This window comes from Mirounga angustirostris, unplaced genomic scaffold (genome assembly GCF_029215605.1).
Source record: "Mirounga angustirostris isolate CCGP_5_RB_7025 unplaced genomic scaffold, mMirAng1.0.hap1 SCAF_8, whole genome shotgun sequence".
Taxonomy (NCBI): Eukaryota; Metazoa; Chordata; class Mammalia; order Carnivora; family Phocidae; genus Mirounga; species Mirounga angustirostris.
The window spans coordinates 122,282,619-122,290,707 of record NW_026991716.1 but is presented as its reverse complement, the minus strand read 5'-3'; the positions used below and the strand labels follow the sequence as shown (position 1 = coordinate 122,290,707).

At 30.3% G+C, this 8,089-nt stretch overlaps 1 non-coding gene across 1 annotated transcript; it reads left to right on the top strand.

Annotated features, from left to right (window-relative positions):
- The first annotated feature begins 893 nt into the window (after window positions 1-893).
- Window positions 894-1,032, top strand: LOC123837979 (U4 spliceosomal RNA). The gene has a single exon (XR_006789334.2). It is a non-coding gene; the product is annotated as a U4 spliceosomal RNA (small nuclear RNA).
- Window positions 1,033-8,089: the final 7,057 nt, after the last annotated feature.

Genomic DNA, 8,089 nt, shown 5'->3' with positions numbered 1-8,089 from the left:
AGGGAAGATTCAGGAACTTACTTAACTATGCTGTCAGATTTCTTCAAATCTTCCTTAAAAACAAAACAAAAATTAGTTTTAACAATAAGCAGAAGATGATTCAACTTCCATTTTAAAAAAACTTAGTTTTTCTGAATATCTTTCTAAAGGTTTAAAACATATTAAAGTAAACATTAGCAAGGTAAGTAAATTTTGTCTTTTGTCTGCAGTAATAATGTTAGCTGTTAATGATTATTTGTATAAAAGCCACTCAGTGATATGTCTTAGAATAATTTGCTCATAATGACTTACATTCAGGATATTAACTCAAAAATTCTTATATTTTGAGTACTCTATCCTTGTTGCTACAAGGCAGAGGAGGCTTTGGAATGCAATTTGCAGAAAATGAAGTGGTGGGATCATTCATTATCTGAGGAAAGAGGAAAGCAATTAAAAAAAAAAACAAAACCCTGACATAACAACAAATAGACATAAGGAGTTCCTAAAATGCGGACTCTCAAATTAGGTTTCCCATATTACTGGTTAATATTATCATCTGTGGTTTTTGAACTAAAATTTAAAAAGTTGAAAAAATGGAACCAAAGTGACCCAGGGTGTGTATTTTATTTATTGACCCCTTTAAGACATAATTATACCGTTTTGTACAAACATAATTTAGTGTATGTTTCTAAAATTTTAGTTTAAATCTTGAAGATATTCTAATTCATAATACTGTTAACCTATCTATATTTTTATATTTAAAGTGAGGTTTTTTTGTGTAGCATATAATTTGGTTTGACAATCTCAGTCTTTTAAGTGATATCTTTACATCATTCACATTTAAAGTGATTATTGATATGGTTGGATTAAAATCTGTCACACTGCTTGCTGTTTTCTTTTGTTCCCTTCGCTCTAGCTTTGCGCCCCGGCAGTATCGTAGCCAATGAGGTTTATCCGAGGCGCGATTATTGCTAATTGTTCCCTTTGCTCTTTGTTTTTTTTTTCTGGACCTTTCCTATAAATAGAATCATATGATATATGGTCATTTTTCACTGGCTTCTTTTAATTAACTTAATTATATCAGATTCCTCCATGCTGTGGCATGTATAAGTACCTCATTGTTTGTTATTGCTGAATTATATTCCGTTGTGTGGATATATTTTCTTTATCCATTCATTAGTTGATAGATATTTGAGTTGTTTTCACATTTCTGCTATTATGAAGAAAGCTGCTGTGAATATTTTCATACCTTTTATGGGAATGTTTTCTAATCTCTTGGATATATACCAATGGCATGGCTGGTCATATGGTAACTGTGTTTAACTTTTTGAGGAACTGACAAGCTGTTTTCCAAAGTAGCTATACCATTTTACATTCTCACTGGGAATATATGAGGGTTCCAGTTTCCCCAGGAAACTAACACTTGTTATTGCTTATCTTTTTTTTTTTAATTGTAGCCATTCTAGTGAGTGTGAGATGATATTCATTGTGGTTTGACTTACATTTCTCTAATGTCTAATGATGTTGAGCATCTTTTTCTGTGCTCATTGGCCTATTGGGTATCTTCTTTTGAGAAATGCCTATTCAAATCCATTGCCCATTTTTAATTAGTTTATCTGTCTGGTTATTGTTGAGTTGTAAGAGTTCTTTAACCTCGAAGCATGTCCCTTATCATAGATACAATTGGGAAATATTTTCTCTCATTTTTCACTTTATTGTGTTCATAAAAGTTTCTAAATGTGATGAAGTCCAATTTACCTTTTCCTTTTATTGCTTGTGATTTTTGGTTTCATATATACACAATTATTGCCTAATCCCAAGTCACTGAGATTTACTCCTATTTTCTTCTAAGAGTTTTAATAGTTTTACCTCTTACATTTAGGTTTATGATTTATATTAAGTTAATTTTTATATATGATGTGACTTACGGAATGTGAGGTCTTTTGCATGTGGATATTGTGTTGTCTGAACACCATTCATTGAAAAGAGTATTTTTTCTCCATTGAATTGTCTTGGCACCTTTGTCAAAATTTAATTGGCTAATAATGTAAGGGTTTTTTTTCCTAGACTTTCAAATATTTTTCATTGATCTGTATGTCTATCCTTATGCCAGTACCATACTTGTTAATTACTGTAGCTTTGTAGTCATATTTATTATTATCTTTGTTATTATTATTAGGATTCTAATAAGGATAATATTCATAGGAAAAAATCTACCGACAGCCCAGACAATCATCTTTTACCTCAGTCACCCATCTTTTGGTTCTACCTTGTGAGTAATACAAATGGTGTAATTCATTTTGATTCTTTATTTTCTTTATACACTAGGAATATGACATCTAATTTTGTGATCCATATTCCACAACTTTGCAGGAAATTTAGTTATTTAAATTTGCTAATAAGATTATTCTTAGCTAGTTTTAAGTATCTAAAAATTTTACATTCAAATTATTTATATGTAAATGTTATATATATGTTGTTAACCCTTTTTTTGAAAATATAACATTTTATCCTGTAAATATAAGGTATGATAATTAAATTCAAATTAATTTTATGGCTTTATGAATGAGGCTCTTATTGATAGTTATTAAACTAGAGAATGAATAGCATAGATGTGAACACAACATAGGTTACAAAAATGAACATTATGATCTGTTATACAGCAGGAGAGGAACAATTGCTTATTGATTACAAGAGATCTTTCTGGAATACATATATCAGTTATGGAAGCTGCTTAGCTTTGTAACTAGTATACCCATCAGTCCATTATTCAAATCAGCAAGCATTGACTTGACATTGTTCTAGACATGGGCCATATATCCAGTATTTCTGACTAGAAAGTAGTTATAGTATGGTATAGACATAAACAATTAAAGAGGAAATGTTTATGGTGATAAGTACTAACATACAGACAAGCAGAGGGAGGGGGCTCCTTTATCAGATGGGAGAGTCATTAAAGGCTGGAAGAAGTAAAGTTTGAATTAATGTATGAAAAATAAGTAGGGTTAGAATGATTACACCTTCTGATAATTACTACTGCTGCCAACTGGACTTCAAATTTTCTATCTTGCTTCACTATAAATAATTTGTTTCTATTACTGAGATTATATTTTAATACTATCTCACAACACAGAAGTATTTATGAAAGTAGAAGTCATGAAAAAAGTAAAGATATTAAGCTGAAGACATTTTAGATGTTAAGCCAATGTTAATTATTAATGGTGGATATTTGTTGAGAGAACAAGAATTAAGTTGTAAGATCTCTGTTTGGTTCCATTGTCTTAAAGAATGTTGAAGTGTCATTCTTTTTTTTTTTTTTTTTTTCAGGATTTATTTATTTATTTGAGAGAGAGAGAGAAGGCAGGGGGGTGCATAGAGAGAGGGAGAGAGAATTTCAAGCAGACTCCCCACTGAGCGTGGAGCCCATCATGGCAGGGCTCAATCTCACGACCCTGAGATCTTGACCTGAGCAGAAATCAAAAGTCGATGCCCAACTGACTGAGTCACCCAGGCACCCCAAAGAGTGATTCTTATAAAAGATCATTGTTGCTATCTCATCTTTTACTCAAATTCTGTGATATATTTTGGGAGGAGTGGAATTAAATGGTTGCTAATTCCAGCCATGTGTCTAGTTATTTACTCATTGATTTGAGGAAGATGTGAGTGTGATTACAGGGCTACAGACCCTCTCTTTTAGAACAGAGCATATAATGCACATATTCACAGTAATTTTTCTGCTCTCGGACATCATAATTTCTCATTGTAAAAATTTCCCAGTCTAACTCTGTAATCTTATAATCCAACTTAACACACCCTCTCATTGTATGAGAGTAGAATCTAATTTCTTAGGAGAAAATTACCACCATAAAAGTATGATTTTTTAATTAAAAAGTTGATACCCAGAACCAAATTAATCACTCTTTCTTCCCAATAAATTATACAGAATGAAGTTACACTGTCATTAAGAGGAAAACAGTATCATAGCACTCAAAACTGTGTTTATTCTGTTATAAGCACAACTACCTAAGAAAATCAACTAATATTAGAAAGGAAAATACTCTGCTTGAAAGTAAATTTGTGTACAGTCTCTGAGTGAAATATTTTGTTCCAGTGAGATTAGCAAACACAAATAGCAACAATGAAGAAAAAGCCACTAAAATTCTTAAGAGCAAATAATCTGCCATTCTGCATTTCTGTATGTGAATGTTATCTGCTCCAGCTATCAGAAAGAGGCTGTCAATCAGTTCTATTGCTGGAATGAAGGAATAGATGGTACAGTTTAATTTTATTATGGAAATTGATTTGCATCTTTTATATTTCTTGATTGAAATCTTTCCAGGTAATGGCATTGAAGAAGACTCATAAAACTGCCATGACTGGGGTAATAACAATTATTATGATCAAATTTAATAAAAAAATACTTGCCTGCAATATGGGAACTATGAATAATTCATGTAAACTGTTGCTTAAAATGTGATAGAGAGGAAAAGACTTGTAGAAAAAATCTTAATGTATCCAGACAGGGATGATAATTGGTTTTTGCAAATAATGAGTACTTCATGTACAAACCAAGACTAACAAGGCTAGAGGAGAAGACTCTACATAGAGGAAATAATACCACATATCTGATTTTTGCCAGATAAGAGGGATAAGTGGGTTTTTTTTTTAAGACTGTCAGAAAATGAATATTCTAAAAATTATATTATAGAACATCACAATGTTTCTTTTACATAAAGAATTGAGGAATATTTAAAATGTCTGTATTCTATAGAGAACAAACAGATGGTTACTAGAGGGGGGGGATGGGTGATATAGGTAAAGGGGATTAAGAGTACACTTATTGTGACGAGCTCTGAGTAATGTATAGAATTGTTGAATCACTATACTGTACACTTGAAACTAAAATAACACTGTATGTTAATTACACAGGAATTAAAAAAATAAAGATTTCTTCCCTGAAAAAAAAAAAGTCTGTATTCATATGTTTGTGAATAACCTATGAAAAAATGAACATTGACTCCAGTGATAAAATTTAGCATTTTCCTGTGTATATTATTTAATAGTCTCAGAGGCCTAGAAATCCAAGTTAACCCTAAAGAATTTGTACAGCTTCAATACTGGAACAATATTTGTTTTGAAAAAGAAGTTCAAAAATGTTAGTTTTAATTTATTTGACATACAGAATTTTTACATGCATACTTAACATCTCTAGCTGTAATCTAATTCTCTGAGTTTTGTTTCAATTTAATCTTGTTTCTTTTAACTTTGTTAATCTCTCTGTTTCCTGCTTTTATTGGCTACCATCTGGTGGAAAAAAATTGCAATAGCAGAGGAAGGGTAAAATCTATGTAATAAGACAAAGGTTTTAATTGTGAATATGATTGCCACTTAATACTACAGATATGGGTAGCAAGGTTGGTGTTAAAATCTTGTTCTTACCATACCCAGTTCCATATGACCATCCCTATTCAGCTCTTAAATAATTTGAAAATTTACATTTGTTTATATATAAAATATCTAGTATACTTCAAATAAGTTCTAAGGAGGTAGGGACCAATTTGTTTTAATTATTTCAGTGTAACCAGGATGCCCTGCTACAGACAGACTTGTTTTACATACATTGTTTCAGCATAATTATTAATAGTGCCCCCTTTCACTCTCAAACTATACTGTATTAGATGACAATTGATTATATATATGTAATCAATTTGCATGGTACCTGTGGGCGTATTATGCACTAAACAGTTTTCTTTCAGAATTTCTATTGAGTTTTATTTTCCTCTTATGTTAGATAATTCGGCATAGATCACTTTGGGAATCTTCATGAAGGTAACATCAAGAAAATAAACCTTTAATTTTAAATAAAAAATGTAATAGTTGAGCAGTTACTTCATATTAAATAGAAAATTGCTTATAAAACCTGAAAGTTTTTCTTAAGCAGTTAATAAGTACAGTGTGGAATACAAACATCTGTTCTTTGGTGATTAGCTCATCATGTCTCAATATTGATCTCCCTATGCTTGAGAATAAATGGACCGAAAGATTTGACAGATACATTGCATTACTAAATACAGTACTTCTTATAATCAAAGGCAAAAATTGATATAATTGCATCACATGTACACATAGTGATATGTAGATCATGTGGGCAGAGTAATAATTCTATATTAACAAATACTAATTATTATTTTATATTTTATATAATACATATAATTTATTTATATAAATATGTATATTTATAAATATATAATTTTATATAATACAATAATTATTGTTAATAATACATTCTCACTATTCATACTCGAGTGCTATGTAGTATTCCTTATGATTCATCTCTCAAGAGTTTATAAATCTCAAAATTTCTATTTACTGTATCTTATTTGTTTGTTCTTATTTAAGTTGTAAATTTTAATCTTTAAGAATAATTCAAAAATTTTATCATTGCTATGTAATTTTTAAACATTTTAATGACCCTAGAAATCAGGTAGCCAACCTACTTGATTTAAAAGCAACAGAGGTTATATTCTAATCTGATATATGCTTATTTCTTTATAAGTTAAAATAATTATCTTCAAAATACTTTAATATGACAACAGAAATAAACTACAGTGTAAAATCTGTTGTAATTAGTTGAGTATTTAGCTATAGTTAAATCACAAATCTGTTGTCCACCTTTGGTTCATCATTTTCCATTTCTTTTTAAATGATTTGTTATCCCTGGCTACTAAGAAAGAATTTAATATCAGAATAGTCATTAAAATTTTGAATTTTGAAGTTTTTAAATTAAGAATTATACAAGGGGACAATGTAAAATAAAAGTCCCTGGTTCTTTAAAATATGAACTTAATGATGTTAAATAATAAAGATAAAATGTGTTCTTTTATGTGTGTAATATGTAAATATTTCTTCTATGTAAGAAAATTCTAAAGATTATATGATCTATATAATCCATATATAGCATATATATATACATATATATATCAGATATCATATATCTTTTTCTTTGTAATATTCAATCAAGTAGCCTTCTCACACCACATCATCTGCCCCTTTTAAGTCTCATATTTTGCAACATAGAATTTTATATATTTACAATAAGATATATTAGAAAACACTAGTTGATACAATAAAATTAAATTCATATAAAAATCATTTGTAAAACCATGAAAACTCAACTCTACATAATAGTATGTTGTAAAGGAAAAGCCACATGGTCTTTGTTATAAGTGAGGTATCAAAAAAAACCCCCACAAAATTCCTAGATTGTATGTATAAATAAGTATTCTTTTAAGTTCTCAAATGACTCTACGGATAATTAAGCTATTATTAATATTTGAGTTGAGCATAAAAGAGAAATAATGGCTGTAGTTTAAATATTGGCATATATATATATACACACAAACATACAATATTATTGAATTTCTTAGAAGATGCTATGAAAATAATTTATTCTGAAAGCTATTAAAAAAGAATCAAGTATTAATTCCCATTTTCCTGTATAAATTGTATTGTGCAGTAATCAAAGATGTCAGGAAAGAAAGTTTCTTTTATAAAAATACCTGAACTAGTAAATTATTAAGGATATTAGAATTAGTATATCACCATTTTGCAACCCTGAAGTCATTAATGTATGTAGGTAATTGTCACCAATGACTTTTATAGAACAAATCAACAGTCAACCATTATGGCCTTCTGATGCAAGTACTATGCATCCATAATGTAGAATTCCTTCTAAAATTCAAAACTGAATCTGTGAATCTAACTTTTAATTCACAGAGACTAAGAAAACAGAAAAACATGTTAAAAGACCATAGAGAGGGGGCGCCTGAGTGGCTCAGTCGTTAAGCGTCTGCCTTCGGCTCAGGTCATGATCCCAGGGCCTGGGGTCGAGTCCCGCATTGGGCTCACTGCTCAGCGGAGGGCCTGCTTCTCCCTCTCCCTGCCACTCTGTCTGTGCTCTCTCTCTATCTCTTTGCCAAATAAATAAGTAAAATCTTAAAAAAAAAAAAAAGACCATAGAGAGGTAATCAGGAAAATTTAGACTGTGTGAAACTATGTAGGGCAAATGACCCATCTATTTTCAACAAATTCCCCCTGGGGAGGAAAAAAA